Here is an 18,492-nt window from a genome sequence, read left to right as displayed (position 1 = left end):
AGTTATCTCTGTAAAATCAGGGAGCTGCACAGTAATGGTCGCAAGCAGCATAAACATGGAAATTCTTACTGGTCCTGAGGAGACTTCCCTTTATTCTCCTGAATATCCTTCACCTTAGGAATCCATGGCTTAAACTTGCCCCAGGAAACAGAATTCTGGGAACTTCTTCCAAATTTTTGGTGATTTGACCCCTAGATTCTGGTAGGTATTTATCCTCATCCTGAACCCTCATCTCAAAATGTGTCTGCTTGGACAAATTCCTGCTGGCTGATGTGGTTAGGTCCTATGATGGTGTCCCTTGAATAGATATGTGGACAGAGTTGGCACTGGGGTTTGTTGCAGGGTTTGGGTTTTGGGTTGGTGTTTTTGTTGTGTGGTGTGTGGTTGCTGGTGAGTATTTGCTTTAGGTTGGGGAGGCTGTCTGTAAGCAAGGACTGGCCTGTCTCCCAAGGTCTGTGAGAGTGAGGGATCGTCCTTCAGGACAGGTTGTAGATCCTTGATGATGTGCTGGAGAGGTTTTAGTTGGGGCCTGTAGGTGACGGCTAGTGGTGTTCTGTTACTCTCTTTGTTGGACCTGTCTTGTAGTAGGTGACTTCTGGGTATCCTTCTGGCTCTGTCAATCTGTTTCTTCAATTCACCAGGTGGGTATTGTAGTTTTAAGAACGCTTGATAGAGATCCTGTAGGTGTTTGTCTCTGTCTGAGGGATCGGAGCAAATGCTATTGTATCTTAGAGCTTGGCTGTAGACAATGTGTGTGTGATGTGGTCTGGATGAAAGCTGGAGGCATGTAGGTAAGTGTAGTGGTCAGTAGGTTTCTGATATAGGGTGGTGTTTATGTGACCATCACTTATTAGCACTGTAGTGTCTAGGAAGTACTTTGTGTCAGGTATAGGGCTCATGTGGATTACCTCCCCCCAGAGCAAGGGGGAAACCAGGGGCCATAGTGTGACTCTCTGCTTTATTGGTGGTGTATATTCCTTCCACACCCTTCCCCTACTACGAGCTGCCTAATTTAATTTTGCTTTGAAACTCTCATATGAATCTTTTAAAATCAGATAAAACTTACAAGCAGGTGAATGAAAACTTTCCAAATTGCACTGTTTTCATGCTTTTCAAGCAAAGATTTTCTATACATGTGTGTAACCTGACTGATTTCTAGGAAGGCTCCAATCTCCCTGCAGAGCAATATTTTTGACCGAAGGTGCTGTTAGTCCCTTGAATGCACAGACCATTCTGTTTTCAGTTATTGTGCATGGGTAAATCTGAGATCAGAGTCAAACACTTGGCCTTTAATTTCCTTGGTTGAGGAGTTAGACATTAAACTAAAGACAGATAATCTCTGCCCACAGTGAAACTGCTCAGAGGTGGAAAATCAATATGAAGATCCTCTGGCATGGGGGAGGGGGAGGTGGTGTCACCTCCCATATCAACCTCTTGGGAAAGTAGAGTTTACCTCCCCTACATGCACACAGGAAAGACTGTAGTTACCTGTAAACCTGTCAGATCCCCCCCTGACTCCATAGTAGATGAAGAAGCAACGGTTCCCCTTGGCCTTGGCAACCCCAAGTCTCCCAAAGGGCAGCTCTGTGTATTACGTTGAGGAGGGAATCTTGGTGTGTATGGGGAACTCATTCCTCCCCTTGATCTCCCCAGTCTCTGACCCCTCCTCAGTGCAGACATAGGAACATAAGACCCATACTGGGTCAGACCAAAGGTCCATCTAGCCCAGTATCCTGTCTACCTACAGTGGCCAGTGCCAGGTGCCCCATAAGGAATGAACAGAACAGGAAATAATCAAGTGATTCATACCCTGTTGGCCATTCACAGCTTCTGGCAAACAGAGACTAGGGACACCATCCCTGCCCATCCTGGCTAATAGCCATTGATGGATCTATCCTCCATGAAAAAATGCTTTCTTTTGTTTGTTTTAAACCTGCTGCCTCTTAATTTCATTTGGTGACCCCTAGTTCTTGTGTTATGAAAAGGAATCAATAACACTTCCTTATTTACTTTCTCCACACCAGTCATGATTTTATAGACCTCTATCCTATCCCCCCCTTAGTCGTCTCTTTTCCAAGCTGAAAAGTGCCAGCCTTGTTACCCTTTGCTCCTATGTACTAATCATTTTTGTTACTCTTTTCTGAACCTTTTCCAATTCCAATATATCTTTTTTGAGATGGGGTGACTACATCTGCATGCAGTATTCAAGATGTGGGCATACCACGGATTTATATAGAGGCAATATGATATTTTCTTTCTCAATACCTATCCCTGTCGTAATGATTGCCAGTATTGTTCCCTTTCTTGACTGCCGCTGCATATTGGGTGGATGATTTCAGAGAACTATCCACAATGATTCCAAGATCTCTTTCTTGAGTGGTAACAGCTAATTTGGACCCCATCATTTTATATGTATGTTTGGGATTATGTTTTCCAATGTGCATTCCTTCGCATTTATCAACACTGAATTTCATCTGACATTTTGTTGCCCAGTCACCCAGTTTTGTGAGATCCTTTTGTAGCTCTTCGCAGTTTGCCTGGGTCTTAACTATCTTTAGTAATTTTGTATCATCCACAAATTTTGCCACCTCACTGTTTACCGCTTTCTCCAGATCATTTATGAATAAGTTGAATAGGACTGGGCCCAGTAAAGCCCTCTGGGAGACATCACTATTTATCTCTCTCCATTCTGAAAACTGACCATTTATTCCTACCCTTTGTTTCCTATCTTTTAACCAGTTACCAACCCATGAGAGAACATTCCCTCTTATCCCATGACAGCTTATCCACAGGAAGTCTGCTGGGATCTAGAATGCAGCATTGTCAGTCAGAGGGAGCTGAGGGGGCAAATGCCCCTGCCTCATGGTTTTTGCATTTGCTCAAAGTTCCATAGGCTGGGGTCAGGAGCGGCATGACCTGAGCACTTGTAGGCAGTGGTCCCATACTAAATCAATATGGCTGTTGCCAGAGCGGTCTGGAGTGTTGCTCTAGCTGTGTGGTCATAACACCTTTGAAATTAGACTTGGCCATCCTTCCATCCAGATGGAGGGGTGGCTTGACCAAATTGTGTTGTGTCCTGGCACATGGGGAGTCTCTTCTTCTATGGTGGAACACAGGAGAATCCACAGAGATCTCAACTCTTGGTGGTACTGGCTCATGCACCCTGTAGGTAAGAGAGAGGGGAAAGTCCCCGGCTTAGGGACACTGGGGGGTCCGAGAGAGGAGCGGGGGTGAATAAGGATCAGAATGGGGTCCCTGCCAAGGAGTGGGAACCAGAATTTGCCCTCCCCCAATGTCTGAATTGGTGCTACTTCTGGAATGGGAGAGGATGGTGGTGTAGTTGGTTGACCTCTCCTCCTTCTGCTTCATTTAGGGGAAATCTGTGTAGAAAGCATATCCTTTGTAGATGGAGATGCATGGGGGACTTACCAGGCACTAATTCCCAAATTTGATCAGAATAAAAGTTTGTATGCTGTGCCACCATTGTCCTTACTAGTATTTTTTTTTTTTTAATGGGGGAATTGCGAAAAGTGGCAAGTTCACTCGTATGCCAAATTAGTTCATTTTAATCTTTTCTTGAAAAACAAGTTGAAAACAAAATTGGACAGTGTGACTTTTCTGTATTGAAATAACACTGTGAGAAAAACCTAAAATGTGATTTCTCTCTCTCTCTCTCTCTCATGCACAAAGTTTTTTTTTACTTCATTAAATCAAACTTTTGTAAGATTTGTATGAAAAGGAATGCAACATTTTCAAAGGATTATTTAATTGCATTAAAGTCTTCAGACTTTACCACAAAAAGCATCTTTTTACCCAGTTCTATGCTACAACGGTGGAAGATTTTATGAATAATTATGATATGGAGATCATTAGACTTCCTGCTCTGGCTACAATATGTTCTCTTATTTTCAATTAAAGATGAGTAGAAATGACATTTGTTCAATTTAGTATTGTACAGATGCTGGGGAACGTAGGGCACAATCTGGGAGGCCAAGACACAACTCCTGCTACAAATGAAGTCAGTGGAAGTTTTGCCATTTATTTCAATGGAGGCAGAATCAGAGTCCCCATCTTTCTTTCAGTGCTACGGTTGTTCCACACCAAATGTTTTTCATTTCTCCCTTCTCCTCCTTTCCCCTGCAGTCTCTGAGTGCTCCCCTCCTCCCATGGCAATATTTCTTTCAGCCTTGTATGTCTGCAAATATTCCGAAAAGGTGATCTGAGGGTTTCAGATATTCATGATCAGTAAATTTCATTTTACAAACAAAACCATAAATCCACAGTGTGTTGGTAGTGTTGGCACATTTCAGGATGGAACTGCTTTTGTTCCTGAGGTACCTGTCTAAAAGCAGCTTGGACTCTCCATTCTCTAGACTCTTTCATCTTCTGAAAGTGAACTATGAACCCACAGTATTTTACTGCAGCCTCCACAGAATTTACAATGCCTGTTTTGAAGCAGTGTTTTTCAGTCTTCATGATAAGACATTGTAGAAAATAAGGAAATAAAAGTAGACAGGAAGCTTAGCTTAGGCATTTTTCTTCACGTGGCATGAGATTGATACATTTTTCCAGCTCTATAAATAGCACCATTATCCTTTTCGGGTATTTCAGAATAGAAAGAGACTGAGGCTCATCTAGGTCAATCCCCTTTAAATCTTTAAGCATTATGTGATTTTCAAAATATGCAAATTGTAGCAAATAGTTTTAAAACTATTAGGAATTTACCAGAAAGTACTGAGAAGAGTGTTAGGGGGCTTATTCCTTCACCCACTTACTTCCCTGGTCCTTCTCGCATGAACAGAGAACAACAATACCCGAAGTCCAAAGGTGCAAACAATTCGATGTTTATTGGGGTGAACCTCCAGCAAGCATGATTCCAGTTTCTTTCCTTAGTGTCCCCCTTCCCAGCTCTGACACTACAGAGCCTTACACCTGTGTCCCTGTTCCCATTCCTGCCCTTAGCCAAACATGATTCCAATTTCCCCACCCGCATTCCCTGTTCCCATTTCCCACCCACACACCCACCCACTTCCTGATTGACTGCAGACTATATAGTAAAACTTGAGTTCTGCTTAGCTGTACCTTAACCTATCATTTTACTGAAATTTAACTAACCAATCCTAACATATTGTAACATGATTATTTAACCAATTATATCCCACCACCTTAATTAGTTTACACCCAGCAAAATTAATTATACAGCAGACAGGAACAATCACAGAACCAGACAGAGATTATACAGACAAACAATAGCAAAGTGGAAACTATAATGACAAAACAATACAGAAGTGAGGATTTCACATCCCAGCTATTGATAAGTGAGTTCTTGCCAGACAGGATGCTATCAAACTAAATTTCCTTTTACATTTTCTAGGCACTTCCCTTTCTCTGGAGGTGATAGGCACTATCAGGACAGGATTGTATTCCTAACAGCCCAATAGCACCTTATTTCAATGTGACTAGTTTGGAATGTGAGGATGTGACCGTTCGCTTCCCAGTTTATGGCTGCCTCTGCTGCCTTGCCAAAGGCCTTAGCCTAAAAACAGGGCCTCAGACTGTCACAGTAAGAGAAGGACCTTACATTGGCAGACAGTGATTTTGATTCTTTCTTTTATACCTCTATAACTAGCCAAGTGATAAGAATACACCTAAATTCTTAGAGTATAGGCCTTTACAGACAGGTCTGAATATCTATATCCTAACAAAGAGCTTCTAAAAGACTGTGTTTCTAATTTACCTGTTTCAGCCCTTGTCAAGCAATATACTAATGGTGTTCCCTTATTTTTATTGGGCACAAGCAAGCAACCACGTAAAAAGCTACATAATTACAATAAATATTGATCATTTACTTACATAGTAAATGCTATATTGTTACAGAATAATTAGCAGATATTCATTTCTGTCTTCCATGGTACGATCTTCTTGTACTATCTTAACACTGCAAATTATATAGTAATTATAGTTGGTATAACTTGATACCTTCAAATATTATTTTTAAAGTGGTGACATTGGATAATGCGTTGCCTTTTGAGGGTAGTCTTTGCTGCAGATTTCACTGTGTTTACATTGTTAATTGTACTCCAGAGAATAAATCACAACCATAGAATTTGAATGTGTCGAGATTATTTTCTCCTAAACTTAAGAAAGAAGAAACAGCAGACACACACATCTCTGGGAAAGCCAAATATTTCTTCACTGGCATTTTGTATGGTTCTGATTAGAGATTTTAATTGGTTGGTTGGTAATGTGGTGCAAGCAGAGGGCATAGCAGTTGAAGGACAGGAGGATGTAGTAACCTGCACATGAGCAAGGTATAACCTTGGACAAAAGGAATGTTACTAAGTTAAGGATTCAAATGAGAGAATGAAGGGTCTGATTGCTGTGAAAATCCATGCAAGAGGTGACTCTGGGGGAGGAAAGCCCTTGTGACATTTTTCTGGGTTTGTTCCATCAAGTGTGGGATATACACCCTCTCCTTTTGCAGTGTGTGCAATGGTTCTGTCTCTAGAGCCCATGGATCAGACAGAAAACCAGGCCCACTCATCCAGAGGGCCTTTGCCTCTCCAGTGGCTCTTGCATTTCCTACTCTCTGTTCAGCTCTTAGCAGTTTGGTTCAAAGCAGATGTCTTGCTGACCCCCCATTTAAAAAAAAATTCCCAGTCATAGGTGGAGGCCTGCAAAAGTTAATACAGCATGTGGTGGGAACATTATCTTTGCACTGGAAAACTCCTGAGACTTAAGAATAGGCACAATATGCAACCCCACCTCAGGAAGATAGCTTTGAGAATACATAGAGTGTTGATAATCTTGTGAAATCAATCACTGTTAAGTTTCCAGTGGTGATAAGACTGAAGCTATTGGACAAAGCGGTGGATGTGATATATCTTGACTTTAGCAAAGCTTTTGATACGGTCTCCCACAGTATTCTTGCCAGCAAGTTAAAAATGTATGGATTGGATGAATGGACTATAAGGTAGATAGAAAGCTGGCTAGATTGTTGGGCTCAACGGGTAGTGATCAATGGCTCGATAACTACTTGGCAGCCGGTATCAAGCGGAGTGCCCCAGGGGTTGGTCCCGGGGCCGGTTTTGTTCAACATGTTTATCAGTGATCTGTATGATGGGATTAATTGCACACTCAGCAAGTTCCCAGATGACACTAAACTGGGGGGAGAGGTAGATATGCTGGAGGGTAGGGATAGGGTCCAAAGTGACCTAGACAAATTGGAGGATTGGGCCAAAAGAAATCTGATGAGGTTCAACAAGGACAAGTGCAGAGTCCTGCACTTAGGAAGGAAGAATCCCACACACCGCTACAGGCTGGGGACTGACTGGCTGAGCAGCCGTTCTTCAGGATCTGGGGATTACAGTGGATGAGAAGCTGGATATGACTCAGTGGTGTGTCCTCATTGCCAAGAAGGCCAACAGCATATTGGGCTGTATTAGCAGGAGTATTGCCAGCAGATTGAGGGAAGTGATTATTCCCCTCTATTTGGCACTGGTGAGGCCACACCTGGAGTATTGTGTCCCATTTTAGTCCCCCCACTATAGAAGGGATGTGGACAAATTGGAGAGAGTCCAGTGGAGGGCAACGAAAATGATTAGGGGGCTGGGGCACATGACTTATGAGGAGAGGCTGAGTGAACTGGGGTTATTTAGTCTGCAGAAGAGAAGAGTGAGGGGGGATTTGATAGCAGCCTTCAACTACCTGAAAGGGGGTTCCAAAGAGGATGGATCTAGACTGTTCTCAGTGGTAGCAGATGACAGGACGAGGCGTAATGGTCTCAAGTTGCAGTGGGGGAGGTTTAGGTTGGATATTAGGAAAAACTTTTTCACTAGGAGGATGGTGAAGCACAGGAATGGGTTAGCCAAGGAGGTGGTGGAATCTCCATCCTTAGAGGTTTTTAAGGCCAGGCTTGACAAAGCCTTGGCTAGGATGATTTAGTTGGTGTTGGTCCTGCTTTGAGCAGGGGATTGGACTAGATGACTTCCTGAGGTCTCTTCCAACCCTAATATTCTATGATACTATGATTCTAAATATATTTGAAAGTAATGGACAGTGGACCAAATTCATCCTAATATAACTGTAAATAAATTAATGTCATGAATATAGAGAGTTTGGGTATGTATATGTAAAGGTAAGAGATCTGACTTGCTTTTACTTAATAATTTACTAACGAAGCCAGTACTTGCTCTGAAGGACTATAAACAGCTAAATATAATTCACAAAGTACAAGGCCTAATGACAAGGTTGATGAAAGCAGAAATTGTTACTAAGCACTTAGATGTATTTCAGGGCAACAAAGATTAGGCTGCATGCCAGCTATACAAAATCAATATAGATGCTAATGTAGTTCCTAAGAACAAAGGCACATGGAATCCCAGTTCTCTGGTACAGTAAGGTCAGAGAGAACTGAGGCCTTGTCTACACTACGAAATTAGGTCAAATTTATAGAAGTTGGTTTTGTAGAAAGCATTTTTATACAGTCGATTGTGTGTCCCCCCCACACAAATGATCTAAGAGCATGTAGTCGGCAGAGTGCGTCCACAGTACCGAGGCAACCATCGACTTCTGGAACATTGCACTGTGGGTAGCTATCCCACAGTTCCCGCAGTCGCCGCCGCCCATTTGAATTCTGGGTAGAAATCCCAATGCCTGATGGGGCTAAAACATTGTCGTGGGTGGTTCTGGGTACATATCGTCAGGCCCCCCTTCCCTCCCTTCCTCCCTCCCTCCCTCCATGAAAGCAATGGCAGACAATCGTTTAATGCCTTTTTTCCTGGGTTACCCGTGCAGACGCCATACCACGGCAAGCATGGAGCCTGCTCAGCTAACCGTCACTGTATGACTCCTGGGTGCTGGCAGACGTGGTACTGCATTGCTACACAGCAGCAACTTATTGCCTTTTGGCAGCAGACAGTGCAGTATGACTGGTAGCCATTGTTGACGTAGTCCAGGGTGCTCTTTTAACCGACCTCAATGAGGTTAGGGGCACCTGGGCAAACATGGGGGTGACTCAGCCAGGTCATTACCCTTTTAAGTTTCGTCTCATGGTGATTCAGTCCTACCGGCAGTCCTTCTGCACTGTCTTTTAATGAGCAGCCAGGAGATGACGATGGCCAGCAGTCATACTGCACCGTCTTCTGCCGAGCACCCAAGAGATGACGATGGCTAGCGGTCGTACTGTGCAGTCTGCTGCCAGCAAGATGTATAAAGATAAATGAAGTGGATCAAAACAAGAAATAGACCAGATTTGTTTTGTATTCATTTTCTCCTCCCTCTCTCCCTCTGTGAAATCAACGGTCTGCTAAACCAGTTTTGAGTTCTATCCTTGAGGGGGCCATTCTGTTTCTCGCAAAGCCACCCCCTTTGTTATTTTAATTCCCTGTAAGTCAACCCTGTAAGCCATGTTGTCGGTCGCCCCTCCCTCCATCAGAGCAATGGCAAACAATCATTTCGCACCCTTTTCCCTGGATGGTCCAAGCAGGAGCAGACGCCATAGCACAGCAAGCATGAACCCTGTTCAGCTCACCACAACAGTTATGACCATTGTAAACACCTCGCGCATTATCGTGCAGTTTATGCAGAACCAGCACCTGAAAAACCAGACAAGGAGGCAACGGAAGCGCGGTGATGAGGACATGAACACACTTTTCTCTAAAACTGCGTTCTTCCGCAATTTGGAGATCATAGTGTTAATGGGGCAGGCTCATGCCATGGAACGCTGATTCTGGGCCCAGGAAACAAGCACAGAGTGGTGGGACTGCATAGTGTTGCAGGTCTGGGATGATTCCCAGTGGCTCTGAAACTTTTGCATGCGTAAGGACACTTTCATGGAACTTTGTGACTTGCTTTCCCCTGCCCTGAAGCGCAAGAATACCAAGATGAGAGCAGCCCTCACAGTTGAGAAGTGAGTGGCAATAGCCCTGTGGAAGCTTGCAACATCAGACAGCTACCGGTCAGTCGGGGATCAATTTGGAGTGGGCAAATCTACTGTGGGAGTTCCTGTGATGCAAGTAGCCAGTGCAATCATTGAGCTGCTTCTGTCAAAGGTAGTGACTCTGGGAAATGTGCAGGTCATAGTGGATGGCTTTGCTGCAATGGGATTCCCTAACTCTGGTGGGGCTATAGATGGAATGCATATCCTTATCTTGGGACCGGATCACCAGGCAGCCAGTACATAAACCGCAAGGGGCACTTTTCAATGGTGCTGCAAGCACTGGTGGATCACAAGGGACGTTTCACCAACATCAGCGTGTGATGGCCGGGAAAGGTTCATGACGCTCGCGTCTTCAGGAACTCTGGTCTGTTTAAACGGCTGCAGGAAGGGATTTACTTCCCAGACCAGAAAATAACTGTTGGGGATTTTGAAATGCCTATAGTTATCCTCGGGGACCCAGTCTACCCCTTAATGCCCTGGCTCATGAAGCTGTACACAGGCACCCTAGACAGTAGTAAAGAGCTGTTCAACTATAGGCTGAGCAAGTGCAGAATGGTGGTAGAGTGTGCATTTGGACATTTAAAGGGTCACTGGCACAGTTTACTGACTCGCTCAGACCTCAGCAAAACCAATATTCCCATTGTTATTGCTGCTTGCTGTGTGCTCCACAACCTCTGTGAGAGTAAGGGGGAGACATTTATGGTGGGGTCGGAGGTTGAGGCAAATCACCTGGCCGCTGATTATGCACAGCCAGACACCAGGGCGGTTAGAAGAGCACAGCTGGAAGCACTGTGCATCAGAGAAGCTTTGAAAACCAGTTTCATGACTGGCCAGGGTACTGTGTGACATTTTTGTTTGTTTCTCCTTGATGAAAACCCGCCCCCCTTGGTTGCCTCTAAATTCCCTGTAAGCCACCCACCCTCCCCCCTTCGATCACAGCCTGCTTGCAAAGGAAATAAAGTCACTATCATTTAAAAAACATGTATTCTTTATTCATTGATTATAAAAATAGGGAGATAACTCACAAGGTAGCCCGGATGGGGTGTGGGAGGAGAGTAGGAGGGAAGGAAAAGGCCACTTTAAAACTTGTTGAATAACAGCCTTCTGTTGCTTGGGCTGTCCACTGAGGTGTAGTGGTTGGATGCCCAGAGCCTCCTCTCACCGCGTTCTTGGGCATCTGGATGAGGAGGCTATGGAACTTGGGGAGGAGGGAGGGCAGTTAAACAGGGGCTGCAGTGGCAGTCTGTGATCCTGCTGCCGTTCATGAACTTCCACCAGACTCAGGAGCAAGAAGGCCAATGGCATTTTGGGATGTATAAGTAGGGGCATAGCCAGCAGATCGAGGGACGTGATCGTTCCCCTCTATTCGACATTGGTGAGGCCTCATCTGGAGTACTGTGTCCAGTTTTGGGCCCTGCACTACAAGAAGGATGTGGATAAATTGGAGAGAGTCCAGCGAAGGGCAACAAAAATGATTAGGGGTCTGGAACACATGTCTTATGAGGAGAGGCTGAGGGAACTGGGATTGTTTAGTCTGCAGAAGAGAAAAATGAGGGGGGATTTGATAGCTGCTTTCAACTACCTGAGAGGTGGTTCCAAAGAGGATGGTTCTAGGCAATTCTCAGTGGTAGAAGAGGACAGGACAGGAGTAATGGTCTCAAGTTGCAGTGGGGGAGGTTTAGGTTGGATATTAGGAAAAACTTCTTCACTAGGAGGGTGGTGAAACACTGGAATGCATTACCTAGGGAGGTGGTAGAATCTCCTTCCTTAGAAGTTTTTAAGGTCAGGCTTGACAAAGCCCTGGCTGGGATGATTTAACTGGGAATTGGTCCTGCTTTGAGCAGGGGGTTGGACTAGATAACCTCCTGAGGTCCCTTCCAACCCTGATATTCTATGATTCTATGTCCGTTTGATCCTGCAGTAGCCCTGATGTTGCCTCATGCCTCCTCTGATCTTCCTGCCGCCACCTCTCCTCACGTTCATCGGCCACCGTCCTGTACTCTGCTATTGTGTCCCTCCACACAGCTCTGTCAGTGCCGGACGACTGCATGAGCTCAGAGAACGTTTAATTGCACATGTGTTTTTTTTCGCTGCCTTATCTGAGATAGCCTTTGGGATGGAGGAGGGAGGCTTGAAAGATTTGCAGCTGCTGGAGGAAAAAAAGGGAGTGAAGTATTTAAAAAAGATACATTTTACAGAACAATGGCTGTACTCTCTCATGGTGAACAACACTATTCACATTACACAGCACACGTGATTTTGGTACAAGGTCGCATTTTGCATCTTATATTGAGTGCCTGTGGCTTTGGTGGTAGAGATCACACACGCAGGGCCGGGCAACAGAATTCGGCTTGCAGGCGGCCATGATAAGCCAGAGTCGTTCGGCTTCTGCAACCTTCATAACAGCAGCGACCTCCTCTCCCATACCAAGCAAAGCACACTGAGTTGGCCATTTAGTGCTGCGGTTTTCCTGTTAACATGCAGCAGAAGAAACCAAACTACCCCCGACCCCACATCCAATTCTCTGGAATGATCGCTTTTCCCCTCCCCCCACCACCTGGCTGGTATCAGGGAAGATCCCTGCTAGCCAAACAATGAACAGCTCAGTGCCAATGCCTCCCCCCCCACGCCCCCACCGTGTGGCTGACTGCAGGGAGGATTTCTTTTCAGCCACAGGCAAACAGCCCAGTAGGAATGGGCATCTCTGAATGTCCCCTTAATTAAATTCCCCTATTTCAACCAGGTTACCATGAACGATATAACTCTCCTGAGGATAACACAGAGAGATAAAGAACGGATGTTGCTTGAATGCCAGCAAACACCGGGACCATACGCTGCCAGGCTTTGTCATACAATGATACCAGATTACTTGCTACTAGCATGGCATGGTAAAGTGTCCTACCATGGAGGACGGAATAAGGCTGCTCTCCCCAGAAACCTTCTACAAAGGCTTTTAGAGTACCTCCAGGAGAGCTTCGTGGAGATGTCCCTGGAGGATTTCCGCTCCATCGCCAGACATGCTAACAGACTTTTCCAGTAGCAGTACTGGCCATGAATGCATCCCAAGTCCCCGGGGTACTTTATCATTAAAAAATGCTTGCTTTTATAACAGGTATTATATTTTAAAAGGTACTCACCAGAGGTCCCTTCCCTGGCTTTGTTGGGTTGGGAGGGTATTTCAGTAAGGGTGATAAAAAGATCCTGGCTGTGGGGGAGAATGGTGTGCTGTGTGCTCTCCCCAAGCTCATCCTCCTCCTCCTCATCTTCCCCCTCTGCAAAATCCTCAGGCATGGCAGAGAGTACCCCATCATCGGAGTCCATGGACAGGGGTGGGGTAGTGGTGCTGGCCCCCCCTAGAATTGCATGCAGCTCAGCGTAGAAGCGGCATGTCTGGGGCTCTGTCCTGGAGCATCCATTTGATTCTTTGGTTTTCTGGTACGCTTGTCTGAGCTCCTTAAGTTTCACACGGAAGTGTGTTGTGTCCCTGTTGTAGCCTCTGTCCCTCAGGGCCTCTGAGATTTTTTGAAATGTTTTGGCATTTCGTCTTTTGGAATGTAGTTCTGATAGTACGGATTCCTCTCTCCATACAGCGATCAGATCCAGTACCTCCCGTTCGGTCCATGCTGGAGCTCTTTTTCGATTCTGGGACTGCATGATTACCTGTGCTGATGAGCTTGCCTGGCCAAACAGGAAATGAGATTCAAAAGTTACCAGGGCTTTTCCTGTACACCTGGCCAGTGCATCCGAGTTCAGAGTGCTGTCCAGAGCGGTCACAATGGTGCACTGTGGGATAGCACCCGGAGGCCAATACCTTCAAATTGCGTCCACACTAACCCTAATTCGAAACGGCGATGTTGATTTCAGCGCTAATCCCCTCGTTGGGGAGGAGTACAGAAATCAGTTTTAAGAGCCCTTTATGTAAAAAAAAAATGGCTTTGTTGTGTGGACAGGTGCAGGGTTAATTCGGATTTAATGCTGCTAAATCTGACATAAACTCGTAGTGTAGACCAGGCCTTAGATTGCATAGAGAAGTGAAGAACAGCTCTTAATCGTCCTCTACTCCATATTGACTTGATGATCTTCCGTGATGGTACAACTTAAACAAAGCTAGTCTGGTCGTTGCTTGGATTGCCAAGAAAGCCCAGGGTGCTGCATAAAGTCCTTCTCTGAATTATCCAGACCTCCTGAGTCTTCAAAATTGGACTGAAAATCCTGTACCAACAATCTCTCTTGCAAATGTTACTGCCCTGGCTGAGTTCTCCCTTGTAGTCAAATACCATGCTGCTGTATTGGATCTGACCTCTGGATTCTACATGCTTCTGAGCCTACTGAGTCTGAGCATTGTCCAGTCACTGTCTCTAAGATATAGATCCCTTCTCTAGAATTCCTTTTTGGGGATGGGAGATGACCACAGACTAGCTGCCCAAGACCCCAAGACTAGGGTTGCCACATCTGAGGTACAAAAAGCTGGGAAAGTTGTGTGGATCCTGAAAAACTAAAAAACTGGCTGGCTGGCAGTGTGTATCGAGTATACTTACAGATCTCCTATGACAGCTACCTCAAAAAAGGGATCATCCTGGAAAAACCTAGAAAAGTGGCAATCCTCCCTAAAACCAGTGCTAACCCCAGAGTCTCCCCAATAATTTAAGCATGCTCCACTCTTGTGGCTACTCTGGTTTAAATTTTAATTCTTCAGTGTGTGACAGTTAAAGCAAGTAATGCACAGTTTGCTAAGGAACCTCTTAATCAGATGCACTTCATTCACAGAAAAGCACAAAAGTTATAGATATAGGCCAAAAATAATAAACAGCTGCAGTCCAATTCCTTCCTCCAGGGTCCTCACCACTCAGAGACCCATTTGGTTAGCATTCTTCCAGGGTCCCAGAACCCTCTTGCACCCCATTCCTGCTCAGTCTTCCTGTTGTCAGTCAATGGATGGCTGGTGAGACAAGGATACCAGACTTGAGATGATCTGGACCTTAAATGAAGTTCTGACCTACTCTATCAGGTCAACCCTGACCAGCTTCAAAACTCCCATTAGGTGCTCAGTTAGTTGCTTAGCTCCGGTCCCACCTATAGTCCCAACTAGGAAAACTGAGTTCCCTTGGACTGCAGCCAGACTATAGTTCTAGGGTGGATCCATTTGAATGGAGGACAATCATTGCTGAGGACTGGATGGTTTTCCCACTGTTAGCCCTTTTGCTGGGCATGAGGATTTCTTCACCACTTGGATATTCCTGTCCAAGATAGAGATTATAGTGCAAAAGTAAAAGGTATAGTAGGTTACAATAAAAATGACAAAACAGAGTTGAGTTTGCAGTTTGATATAAATATGTACTAATCCATCACAGCATTATTTTTTGCGTTTTTACTTATGGTTTCAGTAAGAACAAGGAAGATCAGACACGCAGAAAAACAGATTCAGTAATTTTTAGAAGTCACAAAGTCCACAATTTTCAGAAGAGACTAGTGATTTTTGGGTACCTCAGTTTCTGAATGCCCCATTTCAGGCTTCTTAAAAGGGTCTAATTTTCAGAAACTGCTGAGCACCTTCATTCCAAAAATCAGGACACTTTAAGGCATCTCAAGTTCATCATCCAGTGTCTAGTTACTTGTGATAAACTTGGCCCAAGTATTTAAACTTCACAAGAAGTTCAATATCAGCTTACTTTGGGTAAAGGTTTGGGTTGGTCCTTATTTTGTCTGAACCAGTTTCTGTATCACTATTATTACCTGCTTTCTTTCCCAGCATAAATCTGAACAGTTCCAGATTGAAGTTGTGATGTTCAAAGATCCATCCCCATAGGAATGAGAGCTTAGTATTTTTTTGGAAGAGAGTAATTGTCATTTATTGATGGCGACATAATACTGTACCCTTGGTAGGTCCTCAGATATCAAACCCTATCATTCAGGCATTATCTATGGAAAAGCTATTTAGAGTTTTCTAAAATGTATGTATTAGATTTTTTTTCTCAGTTTCAGAGGCCTGTATAGTTGGACTGCTGGTACTAAGAGGGAGCCTAGCTTTATAGGTGGAAGGAATTGAAAAACAGCACTAATAAATATGTTCAAATATCTCTAAATCACTGCTAAACAAACTCTTCTGTAAAAGTTCAGAGCATATATGGAATACGTGATGGTGGTATTTGAGTGGCCTCCCAAATCTAAAATGGGTAAAACGTCATTTGAATGGCAGACAGGGGAAGTGTAAAGATATGCAGTCTTTGTTTTTAGAGGTATATCGCTAAAGCATTTGAAGAAATGTAAGTTATCTTGAGAGTTAGCTAAATCTTGCTATAGAATACTTTGTGTTGTCATCATAATCTATGACTATAGACTTACGCTATTTCAATAGTATCTTAGCCCCTAGTGTGATGTGTACACTCTTAGTTGTGGTAACTTAGTGGAGGAATGTAGAGTTGGATAAATGTAATTAGAAGAGAATAACAATTCTCGCATATACAGTACCCTTTCACTCCCCATGAGTATGCATTTATATATAAATAATATATATACTATACTAGTCGTAAGCATGTTGTAGCCACTCGGTTCCTTTTTATCATTCATTTATTGTGTGTTGTGTGATGTTATAACTAACTCATATGCTATGTTATATATAATCATTGTATGCTAAATAGATGTAAGTGGTAGGATTATAGGAGGATAAGATTGATCAGTAGTTAGATGTGATAAGTATGCATTAGGAATCTAAGTAAGTCGGCCTGAAACGCAAGGCCTACAGGCTGAAGCCTGTGAGATTTTAGCTTAGCCATACTAGGCCATAAGACTTAAGAAATGCTGCACATAAGTAAGTGACCAAAGAATGACCCTATGCCACAAGATTATGAGAAAAGATGTGCCAATGGGTGTATTGTAAAAGATTAATGGCAATATTAATTTTTGATTACAAGATACCCAGTAGTCGCATTTTTCTAACGCATGTCCTAACTGCAGGGCACAGGTTGTGCATCAATGCTAATGAAAATAAAAGGAACTATGAACAATCTGTGGAAAATGGGGCACCCCAGTATTCTTGAGGGACACAATACAAATAAGGAAAAAGAGGGTTAACGCCTTCATGCTCATGCGTAGAGTGTTAGGTGTAGTCAGAATCACAAGATAAAAGAGTGGTTTCAGAGTAACAGCTGTGTTAGTCTGTATTCGCAAAAAGAAAAGGAGTACTTGTGGCACCTTAGAGACTAACCAATTTATTTGAGCATAAGCTTTCGTGAGCTACAGCTCACTTCATCGGATGCATACTGTGGAAAATACAGAAGATGTTTTTATACACACAAACCATGAAAAAATGGGTGTTTACCACTACAAAAGGTTTTCTCTTCCCCCACCCCACTCTCCTGCTGGTAATAGCTTATCTAAAGTGATCACTCTCCTTACAATGTGTATGATAATCAAGGTGGGCCATTTCCAGCACAAATGGCCCACCTTGATTATCATACACATTGTAAGGAGAGTGATCATTTTAGATAAGCTATTACCAACAGGAAAGTCGGTTTGTTGGGGAGGGTGGGGAGAAAACCTGGATTTGTGCTGGAAATGGCCCACCTTGATTATCATACACATTCTAAGGAGAGTGATCACTTTAGATAAGCTATTACCAGCAGGAGAGTGGGGTGGGGGAAGAGAAAACCTTTTGTAGTGATAAACACCCATTTTTTCATGGTTTGTGAGTATAAAAACATCTTCTGTATTTTCCACAGTATGCATCCGATGAAGTGAGCTGTAGCTCACGAAAGCTTATGCTCAAATAAATTGGTTAGTCTCTAAGGTGCCACAAGTACTCCTTTTCTTTTTGCGAATACAGACTAACACGGCTGTTACTCTGAAACCTAAGATCTTACAGCAGTACTCAGCTGATTTTTAACACAACTATCCGTTCTCCATATTAAATCGCTCTCACTGTTACTGGTCGGGCTATTAGTAATACATCGAGACAACAGTCCTAAATTCAAAACATAAAATGCAGATTTAGCTCCACTATGAGCTTCCTATCCAATGCAGCAGCATAAGTGGGAAATAAAATTCCCAAGGAGGCATTGGAATATCGCATAGAAATGTAGATGAACCTTTGGTTCACTGCATTATCAACAGCAGCATCCCACTACCTGCAGTGGCTCCTACCATAGTCTGTGTTTCAGTATTTTATAACATTTTCAAAAACAATTTTCTGAAATCTAAAAAAAAAATTGACAGGGAGTAAAATTAATTATATACACACATTATTTTTTCCACTGGTCTCTAACATACAATATTTTTAAAGAGAAGAAAATGTTTTTGTTGCTATGACAACAATACCCTCTCTCTCGCTTTCCATCACAAAGCAGAGTTTCTGAGCATATTTAGGAAAATTGAAATGTGGGGAACTCAGTGATAAGGCTGAGTGCAGTAAATTTTCATCTACATCAATATTTGTATTCTTGAAGCCATCATAAAGCTCTGAAAATTTCAAGGTCAGCATATTTGTTTGTGGCATTGAGAGTGTGGCTGTTAAAAGCTTGGTGGTGTTCACTGTGCAAAATCTTAATTAAACAGGT

Source organism: Eretmochelys imbricata, chromosome 3 (genome assembly GCF_965152235.1).
Source record: "Eretmochelys imbricata isolate rEreImb1 chromosome 3, rEreImb1.hap1, whole genome shotgun sequence".
NCBI lineage: Eukaryota > Metazoa > Chordata > Testudines > Cheloniidae > Eretmochelys > Eretmochelys imbricata.
The sequence above is the reverse complement of the archived record's forward strand: the minus strand, read 5'-3'. Positions refer to the sequence as shown.